The sequence below is a fragment of the Rhinatrema bivittatum genome, chromosome 8, assembly GCF_901001135.1.
Source record: "Rhinatrema bivittatum chromosome 8, aRhiBiv1.1, whole genome shotgun sequence".
NCBI classification, from domain to species: Eukaryota; Metazoa; Chordata; class Amphibia; order Gymnophiona; family Rhinatrematidae; genus Rhinatrema; species Rhinatrema bivittatum.
This window is the reverse complement of record NC_042622.1, coordinates 4,169,517-4,184,493: the sequence shown is the minus strand read 5'-3', so window position 1 is coordinate 4,184,493 and position 14,977 is coordinate 4,169,517.

Here is a 14,977-nt window from a genome sequence, read left to right as displayed (position 1 = left end):
CCGTTTTAGGTAAGTGGCTGGGAGGCAGGCTGGCCCCAGTCAAGGGAACTCCTTCATACGTGGTCACTGTGCGGTGGCTTTTACCTAGGACTATCCTGTTACTCGGCCACCGTACTTTATTCTTCAATCGTTTAATGCAAAACCTGATAAGTACCAGCATAGAAGTGATCAATATCGGGTGGGAGAGAAAGAAGCACAGAAAAACAAAACAAAAATTTCAAAAATAAAAATAAAAAAAAGTGGTTTTGCATAAAATGATTGAAGAATAAAGTACGGTGGCCGAGTAACAGGATAGTCCTAGGTAAAAGCCACCGCACAGTGACCACGTATGAAGGAGTTCCCTTGACGTTGGGCTGTGGATGATTTCTGGATGGAGGGAACGAGCTCTGTTGCTGATTAGTGCCAGTGGATGTACAGCACCATTTACATTTATTAGTCGCTTAACACAAGGAGGGTCCAAGCAACGTACAGAATGAAACATTCATCATTTCAAAATGCTGAACATGGCAAAAGCTAGAAAAGGAAACACATAGAGGCCCTGTCATAAGTCCTGAGCTGAGAGACGATGCTCGGGCGCCTACCAAAACTTGGTGCCTAAATCCGGGCCTGATATCTCGGCTGAATGTGGCCGCCTCGGTTTCTTCTCAGTGCAGACTGCATCGTTTTCCTGTTTTACACATTTGGGCGCCATAAACTCGAGGCCTTCCCGCGCGCAGGACCTCCAGCTCGGCGTGCACGACGTCTCTGGTGTCTGGCGCGTGGCTTCCTGCGCGCAGGACCTCCGGCTCGGCGTGCGCGATGTCTCTGGTGTCTGGCGCGTGGCCTCCCGCGCGCAGGACCTCTGGCTCGGCGTGCGCGACGTCTCTGGTGTCTGGCGCGTGGCCTCCCGCGCGCAGGACCTCCGGCTCGGCGTGCGCGACGTCTCTGGTGTCTGGCGCGTGGCCTCCCGCGCGCAGGACCTCCGGCTCGGCGTGCGCGACGTCTCTGGTGTCTGGCGCGTGGCCTCCCGCGCGCAGGACCTCCGGCTCGGCGTGCGCGACGTCTCTGGTGTCTGGCGCGTGGCTTCCCGCGCGCAGGACCTCCGGCTCGGCGTCCGCGACGTCTCTGGTGTCTGGGGCGTGGCTTTCCGCGCGCAGGACCTCCGGCTCGGCGTGCGCGACGTCTCTGGTGTCTGGCGAGTGGCTTCCCGCGCGCAGGACCTCCGGCTCGGCATGCGTGACGTCTCTGGTGTCTGGGGCGTGGCTTTCCGCGCGCAGGACCTCCGGCTCGGCGTGCACGACGTCTCCGCGTGGCTTCCCCTGTCACGCTGAATGGTGCAGAAGGATCGAAGCTCCTCAGGATCTCCGCATGGGCACCTGCCGACTCGCTAGGAAGAGGTGGAAGTCCCCAGCCTCCCCGGCGCACTCGATAGCGTGCAGGGTCTCATCACAGGGTCATCAGAAGGCCCCTCTTTCCCTGCCCTCTGCCTTTTCCAGTTAAAGTTAGGTAGCGATGAAGGCCCTTTTATCGGATTCACTTAATACATTTGTGTCTAATTTTTCAGCATCTCGTCGAAGCGAGTAGCCCAGCATAAGCTTCCCTGGCTGGAGGCCCAGCGCTTGCAGGTTCAGGATCTGCCGATGCCGTTAAATCCTCAGCTCTGTTAGCAAGGCGCTGTCGCCAGTGCAAGCCCTGCCGGTGCCTTCTCCCCCTGCTCCAGGTTGGATCCGCGCGCTCTCTCTCTCTCCTTCACAGGGTGCACGGAATAACTGGGCAGCTCCAAGACCTTCCTCTGCCAGGCCCGAGGTCCCGCCCGCAGCTTGCTAACATGGAAAGATTTTATTAGAGCCTGTGGGGCAGGGGCACATTCACCCTCCCGTCTCACACTCCAGCTTTAAACATTTATTGACTGAAAGCACTTAAAAGTTTAAGTTGTGTTTATTTATGGGAAGGCATTTGGAGCCGGATGTTGACATGAACATTTAGGCTAATGTCTCCATTTCTCTCCCACTGCTATTACTGCCCCTCAGATCTGGACTTATTTCCGACTCTCCCGCACTCCCCCCCCCCCCCTCTTCTGCACTTCCATAACTCTTAGGGTTCAGCAGGGGGGAGGCTGGAGGTAGGGAGAGGGGAACATTGCAGGACAGGGTGGCTGAGTGCTGGGGTAGGGAGGGCAGATAGGACAGCCGGGGGAGGGTGGGGAGCAGGGATATATTACAGCCGGGGGAGGGTGGGGAGCAGGGATATATCACAGCCGGGGGAGGGTGGGGAGCAGGGATATATCACAGCCGGGGGAGGGTGGGGAGCAGGGATATATCACAGCTGGGGGAGGGTGGGGAGCAGGGATATATCACAGCCGGGGGAGGGTGGGGAGCAGGGATATATCACAGCTGGTGAAGGTGGGGAGCAGGGATATATTACAGCCGGGGGAGGGTGGGGAGCAGGGATATATTACTGCTGGGGGGGGGGTGGGGAGCAGGGATATATGACAGCTGGGTGGGGGTGGGGAGCAGGGATATATCACAGCTGGGGGAGGGTGGGGAGCAGGGATATATTACAGCTGGTTGGGGGTGGGGAGCAGGGATATATTACAGGGTGGGGAGGGTGGGGAGCAGGGATATATCACAGCTGGGGGAGGGAGGGGAGCAGGGATATATTACAGGGTGGGGAGGGTGGGGAGCAGGGATATATTACAGCTGGGTGGGGGTGGGGAGCAGGGATATATCACAGCTGGGGGAGGGTGGGGAGCAGGGATATATCACAGCTGGGGGAGGGAGGGGAGCAGGGATATATCACAGCTGGGGGAGGGTGGAGAGCAGGGATATATTACAACCGGGTCGGGGTGGGGAGCAGGGATATATCACAGCTGGGGGAGGGTGGGGAGCAGGGATATATTAAAGGGCAGGACAATGGGGGAGCCTGTGTTGGAGATGAAGATCTCAGGGGATAAGGAGGAGAAGGCTGGATTTAGGGGAAATAGAGCCTCAGCCTCGTGGTGATGAGGAGGGATGGGGATGTGTATGTTGCGTCCGTTGAACCTCATCGGCTTTGCCCCATTTGCCTCACCTTATTCACAGCTCCTCCCGCTTACCTGGGAAAGATGGCTACCACCGCGTCTACAAGCCGACCTCTCTGGTGTCCCCGGAACGGCTATGGTGCAGCCTCCCACTATTGCTCCTCCCAGGTAACTACTAGGGTGCGCGCATGTGCGCAACCCACGTCTTTGTACCACCCTTGGCACAAACCTTGAGGGCGTTCCCTCATGCTGACGTCACGCCAGCCGGGTATATCAGCAATATTGATTTCCTAGCTCCCCGAGTTAGCAAGGACTCGAATCCATTCCTGTCTACGCTACTCTGCCGCTTCCGTGCTGCCGCGGGAAGCTCTCTCTCTGCCCTTCGGGGTAACTGCTAACCTGGGTACCCGCTCCTCAGGGGCCCTCTGCTTTATTTCAGGTGCCTTACAGGGAACAGGAACTCGCTCCTCAAGGGCCTGCTCTCCCTGCCTCGGTGCCTGTACCTGGTGGAATCGCATATCAACAGCAAACATCTAGTGAGTACTCTAACTCTCAGTCTCTCTCATCCACAGTATCTCCTCGCTGGGAGACCTGCTGCGGAACTCCTGACGTCATCAAGAAGATAAGGGCTCCCTCTGCCGAGGTCCCTGAGACTGCAGCTACAGACTGCCTCACTACTGCCACCTCTGGTGGAGATCTTCAAGCTGTCTAAATAAAAATCTTTCCTGTGTTTTGTGGGTATGAGTTTAGCCCAGTGTTGTGGCTCCTCACGGGGCTCCTCCCTTTGGGCTTGGTCATCTCCACAGCACCCAAGGATCCACAAAACACACATTATCATAACAGATTGATAACTCCATGGATCCGGCTCAGCTCACTGCGTTGCAGGCCTGGAATGGCCTGGAATGGCCTGGAATGGCCTGGCTCAGCAGATCACCGAACAGCAGACTGTGCTGGAAGGACTGACCGCTCCATTTAATTTGTTACACAAACAGGTAACAAATTAACAGGTAAACCTTCCACCTCAGGTAAAGAAGCTAAACCGTCTGAGCTGACGGTCAACACTACCGTGCCTCTAGCAGCTCCCACCCACTTCTCGGGAGAAGTATGGAGATACAGAGACTTCACTTTGCATTACAACCTGGCCACTTTCCCACAGCCTATGCCAAGACCACCTATATCCTGTCTTATCTAGACGGACGAGCATTGTCTTCGACCTCTTTGCTGTGGGAGCGCGAGGATCCAATCCTTCATGACCTTGAAGGATTTCTCAAACTCTTTAAGTCAGTTTTCGATGATCCTGCCTGGCATACCATTGCAGGATCCTCTTTGGTTCACCTGAAGCAAGGGAACAAACCACTAGCTGACTTTGCTATCGAATTCAAGACACTGGTGTCTGAATTATCCTGGGACCCGAGATGCCTGAAGACCCTCTTCTTTGAAGGACTGAACCCTCATCTGAAAGACGAACTCGTCACTCATGAGATGCCTGAGACCTTGGCTGAACTAGTGAAATTGGCAACAAGGATCGATCGCCGACTTTGTGACAAGGTTCAAGAAACCCTTTCTGAGCGAAGTTCGAGTTAAGTCCATACCCAGGCCTGCTCCTCTGGTCCCAGCAGCCAGCGAAGAAGAACCTATGCAGTTAGGTTGCAGCCATCTGACTTCAAAAGAGAGAAGAACGTGGAAGAAACTGGGGCTGTGTTTGTACTGTGGACAAGCTGGTCATGCTGTCCAAAATTGCCCTATATGTCTGGGAAACTGGCAGACCTAGTCCTGCGGGAGGACTCTTCTTAGGTCTCACCACTCCTCCTCCACTCTCTCTTCCTATATCCTTGATCTGCGGACCTTTAGAGTACCAGCTCTTGCCCTAGAGGACTCCGGGGCAGGAGGCAATTTTATTCTACAACGTTTAGTGGAGCACCTGCGGATCCCCACTATCACTATGAAGTCTCCATTACTTCTGTCGTCCATTCATGGGGAGCCCTTACCGGGTGAAGTAACACTACACACCGAACCACTGTGTGTCTATGGACCAGTGCCCTCCATTCTGAGACCATCTCCTTCTTTGCTTTAGAGAAGGCCATGCACCCTATAGTACTGGGATTACCTTGGTTGCAGCAGTATATGCCTCAATTCAATTGGGTTTACACTGGAACTGTCTAGATGGGGCCCAGACTGCCATGATAAATGCCTGAAGGAGGTAGTTCCGTTACCCTCTATGCCTACTACCCCAGTGATGCTGGGGTTGACGCCTCAATATGCATCTTTCCAAGATGTCTTTTCAAAAGAAGCTGCAGATGTGCTTCCGCCTCACAGTCCTTATGACTGCGCTATTAATCTAAAGCCTAACACGGAGCTACCCAAGGGTAGAGTATACCCCCTGTCCATGGCAGAAAATAAAGCCATGTCTGAATATATTCAGGAAATCTCCAAAAAGGCTTTATCAGTCCATCCAAGTCCCCTGCTGGCGCAGGCTTTTTCTTCGTGGGCAAAAAGGCCGGTACCTTACGTTCCTGTATAGACTACAGGGGTCTCAATGAAATAACAATAAAGGATCGTTACCCCCTGCCTCTGATTTCAGAGCTATTTGACAGACTACAAGGAGCTCAAATCTTTTCCAAACTGGATCTGAAAGGAGCTTATAATTTACTTCGCATTTGAGATGGCAATGAGTGGAAGACGGCCTTCAACACTCGGGATGGTCACTTTGAGTATCTAGTGATGCCCTTTGGCCTGTGCAACGCCCCTGCTGTCTTTCAAAATTTAATGAACGACATTTTCCGGGACCTCCTCTAAAAGTGTGTTGTTGTTTACTTGGACGACATACTGATATTCTTGCAAGACATGACCACTCATCAGGAAGATGTTAAGAGAGTACTACAGAGACTCTGGGAGAACCATCTCTACGCCAAGCTATCTAAATGTGAATTTCACAAGGAGTCAGTGTATTTCTTAGGCTACATCATTTCCAATCAAGGCTTCCAAATGGACCCACAGAAGCTGGAGAGTATCAAGAAATGGGTGCAACCCACTGGGTTAAAAGCTCTCAGACGCTTCTTAGGTTTCACCAACTATTACAGGACTTTCATCAAGAATTACTCCTCACTTACAGTACCGCTTACAGCTATGACAAAGAAAGGTGCCAATGTTGCTAATTGGTCTCCAGAGGCTATAGCCGCATTCCAGAAACTAAAAGATGCCTTTTCCAGCAAGCCGTGTCTTTGACACCCAGACCCCTCCAAGCCTTTCATTGTGGATGTTGATGCCTCAGACATTGGCATAGGAGCCGTATTAAGCCAGGCCAGTGATTCAGAGAAAAATTACGGAATAGGAGATAAGGAGCTTCTGGCTGTAAAGATGGCATTCGAAGAATGGCGCCCTTGGCTCGAAGGAGTGCAACATCTTCACAGACCATAAGAATCTGGAGTACCTCCGCCACGCATAGCGCCTGAATCATAGACAAGCAAGATGGACTCTGTTTTTCAACAGATTCAACTTTGTGCTCAAGTATCGCCCTAGAGATAAGAATATCAGAACTGATGCTCTATCTCGCTTATTCCTCTCCGAGGACATACCTGAAGAACCGCAACACATCATTGACCCAGAGAAGATCATATTGGCAGCTACCCACTCAGTACCTGCAGGAAAGACTATCGTACCCAAGAACCCCAGAAAGAAGTTATTGGCTTGGGCCCTCGACTGGTCAACGTAGAAATCTGTCTAAGCTTCAAACCTATTACTGGTGGCCACCATGAAGGAAGACACATTCTCCTATGTTGCTTCCTGGGAAAAACTGCGCTAAACAGAAGACACCGCCGGGTCGTCCATGGGGTCTACTCCAACCCTTGCCAGTGCCAGAAGAACCATAGACACATATTGCCACAGACTTCATGGTCGATTTACCATCTTCAGGAGGAAACAACACCATTTGGGTAACCGTAGATTGGTTCTCGAAGATGGCTCATTTCATGGCTCTCCCTGGCTTACCCACCGCCATGGAGCTCGCCAAGCTATTCATTATGCATATCTTCCACCTGCATGGTTTGCCTAAGCACATAGTCTCCGATCGAGGAGCCCAATTCATGGCTAACTTCTGGAAGGCACTATGTAAGAAGTTCGATATTGCCCTCGACTTCACATCTGCATACCATCCACAATCCAACGGACAAACAGAGAGGATGAACAGGGCTCTCAAACAGTTCATTCGTGCCTACGTGAACGCTCGCCAGAATGATTGGAGTGAACTGTTGCCATGGGCAGAATTTGCCATTAATTCTCATCCAGCAACATCCACTGGATCAACACCATTCGAAGTAGTCTACGGACGACTATCACTGCCACCTCTGCCACTTCCGTTATCAGAAGAGGGGGCCCTCTTGCCCCCTCTTCTGTATATAGTATTTATTCTATTTATTTCACTTTATATATTTATTGCTCCGTTCACCCCTTCTTTATTTTCCTACTCCAAGTTAAGGCTTCCTTGTTATAATGTAACTGTATGCTCCGTATCTCTTGTTGATTGGTTAATTTTATATTCTGCTTAGTTCATTGTAAACCGAGTTGATTTGATTTGTATCAAGAAAGTCGGTATATAAAAGCCTCAATAAATAAAATAAATAAATAAAAAAATCAGTGTCGTCCCCAGCAGCTCAATCTACTGCCAAAGATATCCAACAACTTTGGACTCAGACAAAAAAGATGCTTGTTAAAGCAGGACTTTGAGCAAAGAAAGGATACGAAGCTCATCACTGCAAGGCTCCAGACTTCAAGCCTGGTGATAAAGTCTGGCTTTCCATGAAGCACTTAAGACTTAAACTACCTTCAACTCGCTTCGCTCCTTGCTTCTTTGAACCATTCCCCATTCTCCGCCGACTGGGCAATCTCACTTACAGTCTGAAGCTACCATCTACTTTAAAGATCCACAATGCATTCCACGTCTCACTATTGAAGCCATTGATCCTTAGTGAGTTCTCCAACAAGGTACCAGATGTTACACTTATTGATGCAGAAGAAGACATTGAATATAAAGTAGACGCGGTTCTCAATGTGAGAAGACAAGGCAGAGTATGGGAATACCTCCTGTCATGGGAAGGGTATGGCCTTGAAGAAAACTCTTGGACACCAATGTCTAATATCCTGGATAAAGAGATGCTACAGGACTTTCATCACTTACATCCTCAAAAACCAAGACCTGGTAGGAAACAGTGTGGATGCCCTTTGAAGGGGGTACTGTTGTGTCCGACGATCCTCGATGGCTTCGCCCCGTTTGCCTCATCTTATTCACGGCTCCTCCTGCTTACCTGGGAAAGATGGCTACCACCGCGTCTCTGGCGTCCCCAGAACAGCTATGGTGCAGCCTCCCATTGCTCTTCCCAGGTACTTACTAGGGTGCGCGCACGCGCGCAACCCACTTCTTTGTACCACCCTTGGCACGAACCGAGGGCGTTCCCTCATGCTGTCACGCCATCTGGGTATATTACCTTCACTCATTTGCTAGCTCCCCGAGTTAGCAAGGACTCGAATCCGTTCCTGTCTACACTACTCTGCCGCTTCCGTGCTGCCGCAGGAAGCTCTCTCTCTGCCCTTCGGGGTAACTGCTAACCTGGGTACCCGCTCCTCGGGGGCCCTCTGCTTTATTTCAGGTGCCTTACAGGGAACAGGAACTCGCTCAAGGGCCTGCTCTCCCTGCCTCGGTGCCTGTACCTGGTGGAATCGCATATCAACAGCTAACACTTAGTGAGTACTCTCTCAGTCTATCTCATCCACAGTATCTCCTCGCTGGGAAACCTGCTGCAGAACCTCCTGACGTCATCAAGGAGAGAAGGGCTCCCTCTGCCGAGGTCCCTGAGACTGCAACTACAGACTGCCTCACTACTGCCACCTCTGGTGGATCACTTCAAGCTGTCTAATAAAGAACTATCTGGTGTTTTGTGTAGTACGAGTCAAGCCCAGGGCTGTGGCTCCTCACAGGGCTCCTCCCCTATAATATGGAGCACAATGCCTTTAGAAATCAGAACACAAAGAGACATCAAAGCATTCAAAAAAAGTTTAAAAACCTGGCTATTTAAGCAAGCATACCACAAAGAGAATGAAGAGTAGAATCCAGGGGATTGTATGATGCAGTCCGAAGAACTCCCATACACACACATCAGCTTAATCGAATGGTCTGTTTGTCTATATTTTATCTTACTTTACCTCTATTAGATTGCAACAACAGAGGACCAGACTTAAGTGTTAATTTATCTTATAGCCGATATGCTTAAAGTAGTCATGACTTATCAAAACCACTAAGTAATATTTAATATGAAACTATGTTACAGTATTTGATGGCACCTGTTTAGTTAATATAATTCAACACATTTAAGTTTGAAATTATGTGCCTTATTGTGAACCGTTGTGATGGCAACTAGCTTAACGACGGTATAGAAAAGATTTTAAATAAATAAATGCTGGGATGGGAGAGAGCCCCTGTACTGATGCTGGGATGGGAGAGAGCTCCTGTACTGATGCTGGGACGGGAGAGAGAGCTCCTGTACTGATGCTGGGACGGGAGAGAGCTCCTGTACTGATGCTGGGACGGGAGAGAGCTCCTGTACTGATGCTGGGATGGGAGAGAGCCCCTGTACTGATGCTGGGATGGGAGAGAGCCCCTGTACTGATGCTGGGATGGGAGAGAGCTCCTGTACTGATGCTGGGATGGGAGAGAGCCCCTGTACTGATGCTGGGATGGGAGAGAGCTCCTGTACTGATGCTGGGACGGGAGAGAGCTCCTGTACTGATGCTGGGATGGGAGAGAGAGCCCCTGTACTGATGCTGGGATGGGAGAGAGCCCCTGTACTGATGCTGGGATGGGAGAGAGCTCCTGTACTGATGCTGGGATGAGAGAGAGCCCCTGTACTGATGCTGGGATGGGAGAGAGCTCCTGTACTGATGCTGGGATGGGAGAGAGAGCCCCTGTACTGATGCTGGGATGGGAGAGAGCCCCTGTACTGATGCTGGGATGGGAGAGAGCTCCTGTACTGATGCTGGGATGAGAGAGAGCTCCTGTACTGATGCTGGGATGGGAGAGAGAGCCCCTGTACTGATGCTGGGATGGGAGAGAGAGCCCCTGTACTGATGCTGGGATGGGAGAGAGCCCCTGTACTGATGCTGGGATGGGAGAGAGCTCCTGTACTGATGCTGGGATGAGAGAGAGCCCCTGTACTGATGCTGGGATGAGAGAGAGCCCCTGTACTGATGCTGGGATGGGAGAGAGCTCCTGTACTGATGCTGGGATGAGAGAGAGCCCCTGTACTGATGCTGGGATGGGAGAGAGCTCCTGTACTGAATTTGGGGATAGAGGGCCCTGTATTGGGCACAGGGGAGAAAGCCTCTGTCTGCCTCTGATCACTGTGTAAAGCAAACCTTGGTGCAGGATAAGGCTCCTTTCTGCTAAATGCAATCTCTTTCTGAAGTTACTGGAAGCTTGGAGATGTGGAGCTGCAGCCAGGTGCTGACTTCAGAACTTTACAGGTAAATGATGAAACCTTTCCCCATTTCTAATTCAAGAAGAAGAGAATGAGACCGTGAGGGAGGCGAGAGACAAGAGAGGGACCTGTGGAGGCTGGGGCCTCGGGTTTGGGGGGTTAACCAGGCATTCAGATTGTGGGGGGCTGGATAAGGTGCCATGGAAGAGGTAGCTCTGTGGTAGTGCAGAGGTTAAATGACCAATTCTCTGACTCCACCCCAACTCCCTTTAATACAGGGAGCTCTGCGCTGCAGTCATTTCTACCCTGAACCTCCCTGAGTGGTTTCAGCCCTCTGCTGCCTGAGACCCCGAGCAGCGCTGTCTGTGCAGGTGATAAAGAAGCTCTAAGCTGTGAGCCAGCACCGAGGACGCTCCCAGTGCCCTGCTGTGGGATCAGCTCTGCTCCTCTTCCTACTGCCCAGATGAACTGCCAACTCCTCGCAATACTGCTTGCCATGAGCTCAGTGCACCTCTTGCAAGTTACCCAAAGGAAGAAAGCAGGTAAGTCAGTGCTGTGCCGAAAAGCAGGAGCAGGTCCCAGAGGTGGAGAGTGCAGTGCCAGAGGGGATGATAAAGGCTACGGCCAAGTTCCTCCACCACATGCACATAAGAACGTAAGAGTTATCACCTGGGTCAGAGCAATAGTCCATCATGCCCAGTATCCTGACTCCGACTGACACCAAAACCCAACATATCCTAATGGGGAGAAGCTTCTAGGAAAAGTAAAAAGTCATGGGATAGGAGGCGATGTCCGTTCGTGGATTACAAACTGGCTAAAAGACAGGAAACAGAGAGTAGGATTAAATGGTCAATTTTCTCAGTGGAAGGGAGTGGGCAGTGGAGTGCCTCAGGGATCTGTATTGGGACCCTTACTGTTCAATATATTTATAAATGATCTGGAAAGAAATACGACAAGTGAGATAATCAAATTTGCAGATGATACAAAATTGTTCAGAGTAGTTAAATCACAAGCAGATTGTGATAAATTGCAGGAAGACCTTGTGAGACTGGAAAATTGGGCATCCAAATGGCAGAAGAAATTTAATGTGGATAAGTGCAAGGTGATGCATATAGGGAAAAATAACCCATGCTATATTTACACAATGTTGGGTTCCATATTAGGTGCTACAACCCAAGAAAGAGATCTAGGCGTCATAGTGGATAACACATTGAAATTGTCGGTGCAGTGTGCTGCGGCAGTCAAAAAAGCAAACAGAATGTTAGGAATTATTAGAAAGGGAATGGTGAATAAAACGGAAAATGTCATAATGCCTCTGTATCGCTCCATGGTGAGACTGCACCTTGAATACTGTGTACAATTCTGGTCACCGCATCTCAAAAAAGATATAATTGCGATGGAGAAGGTACAGAGAAGGGCTACCAAAATGATAAGGGGAATGGAACAGCTCCCCTATGAGGAAAGACTAAAGAGGTTAGGACTTTTCAGCTTGGAGAAGAGACGACTGAGGGGGGATATGATAGAGGTGTTTAAAATCATGAGAGGTCTAGAACGGGTAGATGTGAATCGGTTATTTACTCTTTCGGATAGTAGAAAGACTAGGGGACACTCCATGAAGTTAGCATGGGGCACATTTAAAACTAATCGGAGAAAGTTCTTTTTTACTCAACGCACAATTAAACTCTGGAATTTGTTGCCAGAGGATGTGGTTAGTGCAGTTAGTATAGCTGTGTTTAAAAAAGGATTGGATAAGTTCTTGGAGGAGAAGTCCATTACCTGCTATTAAGTTCACTTAGAGAATAGCCACTGCCATTAGCAATGGTTACATGGAATAGACTTAGTTTTTGGGTACTTGCCAGGTTCTTATGGCCTGGATTGGCCACTGTTGGAAACAGGATGCTGGGCTTGATGGACCCTTGGTCTGACCCAGTATGGCAGCTTCTTATGTTCTTATGATCTATTCCCGCTTATAATCCTCACCTCTGCCTAATAATTGTGCATTGATATGTCCTCCAGAAGTCTGTCTAAACCTTTTCTAATTCCTGCCACAAATTCACAGCGTAATTGTGCATTGACTGAAAAGGACTGTGCGCAGTTCTGGTCTTTCCATCTCAAAAATGAAACAGCGGACATAGAAAAGATACAGAGAACAGCAATGAGACCCAGCAGACATGGAAAAGGTACAGAGAAGAACGATGAGACACAGCGGACATGGAAAAGGTACAGAGAAGAGCGATGAGACACAGCGGACGTGGAAAAGGTACAGAGAAGAACGATGAGACACAGCGGACATGGAAAAGGTACAGAGAAGAGCGATGAGACACAGCGGACATGGAAAAGGTTCAGAGAAGAGCGATGAGACACAGCGGACATGGAAAAGGTAAGGGAAGAGCGATTTATACACAGCGGACATGGAAAAGGTACAGAGAAGAAAGATGAGACACAGCGGACATGGAAAAGGTACAGAGAAGAGCGATGAGACACAGCGGACGTGGAAAAGGTACAGAGAAGAGCGATTTATACACAGGTGGACGTGGAAAAGGTACAGAGAAGAACGATGAGACACAGCGGACATGGAAAAGGTACAGAGAAGGGCGAGAAGACACAGCAGACATAGAAAAGGTACTGCGAAGGGTGATGAGAATGATAAAGGGGATTGTACAGCTCCCTTATGGAGAGAGGCTAAACAGGTTATGGTGCTTTAGCTTGGAAAAGAGACGGCTGAGAGGGGATAGGATTGAGATTTATAAACTCATGAGAGGGGTGGAATGGATAAATAGGGAATGGTTATTTATCCTTTCAGACACTAGGACTGGAGGTCACTCCATGAAAGTAGCAATCAGCAGATTTAAAACGAATTGTAGGAAGGATGTTTTCACTCCGTGTACAATCAAGCTGTGGAATCTGCTGCCAGAGGACGAGGTCCAAGCAATCCTCATAGTGTGGCTTCAGAAGAGGATTGGACAAGTTCCTGAAGTTATTAGCCAGGCAGACTTGGGAAAGGCAGCGCGAAACAAGAAATAGATCAACTATTGGGGATCTGCCGAGAGCTTGTCAGAGACAGGACGCTGGGCTCCACGGACCTTGCCTGACCCAGCCTGGAGCTTCTTGTCTTCTTATCCTGCACTTGTCCACATCAAATTGCATCGCCATGTAGATGCGCAGCTCCCATTCTCACAAAATTCTTCCGCAGTTCCTCGCCCTCAGCTCATGTTTTTTAACTACTTTGAATAATCTGCTCCCTTCACTGGTTGCTCCCTTTTCCAGATCCTTTATAAAAAAAAAGTGAAAGCAATCCCTGGGGCACTCCAGTATTCGCCTCTCCCACTCTGGTGGTCGAGAGCTGTCCTTCTGCTAACCACTTACCCCATGACTTAATTTCCTGAGGAGTCTCTCATGGGCTCGGTCTATTTACATCTGAAAACCCAGCTGCACAGACACATACTTATTCTCACCTCCAAAGAGCTGTAATGAATGAGTGCGGCATTGTGGCCATGTTTAGCCCTGTGATAAGTACGGATGTCCGTAACAATAGCTTCCAGCGTTTTTCCATCCCTGGGATCAGCTTCTCTGCTCTGTGCTTTCCGGCTTCACTCCTACAGCTCTTTGGGGTTAGTCTGTCACTTTTCTCTTGCACCTCTTTCTGACCCAGCAACACTGCCCTAGGAGACGGCAACTCATTACATCTCAGAAGCTAAGCAGGGTCTGGCTCCTATTTGGATGAGGAGAGGGACCACCAGGGAACAGCAGTGCTCTGGGCTGCAGAGAGCAATGGGAAACCTCTGTAGTATTCTGCCAAGGAAAAGTCACAGGTACCATGGGCAGGCACAGGCTGTCATAGCCTCAACACCCAGAAATGGATAGAAAGAAAATAGGAAACAGACCTCTTCCAAATTCAGCCTTCACCCCTGCAACCGCCCCCCCCCCCCCACACACACACTATTCCTGTACTGACACCTCACTCCTGCCATGCAACACCCCTGCTATTCCAGTACTGAGACCCTCACACACAGCTCTGCCCTGCAGCACCCCCTGCTATTCCAGTACTGAGACCCTCACACACAGCTCTGCCCTGCAGCGCCTCCTGCTATTCCAGTACTGAGACCCTCACACACAGCTCTGCCCTGCAGCACCCCTGCTATTCCAGTACTGAGACCCTCACGCACAGCTCTGCCCTGCAGCACCCCCTGCTATTCCAGTACTGAGACCCTCACGCACAGCTCTGCCCTGCAGCACCCCCTGCTATTCCAGTACTGAGACCCTCACACACAGCTCTGCCCTGCAGCACCTCCTGCTATTCCAGTACTGAGACCCTCACACACAGCTCTGCCCTGCAGCACCCCCTGCTATTCCAGTACTGAGACCCTCACACACAGCTCTGCCCTGCAGCACCTCCTGCTATTGCAGTACTGAGACCCTCACACACAGCTCTGCCCTGCAGCACCCCCTGCTATTCCAGTACTGAGACCCTCACACACAGCTCTGCCCTGCAGCACCTCCTGCTATTGCAGTA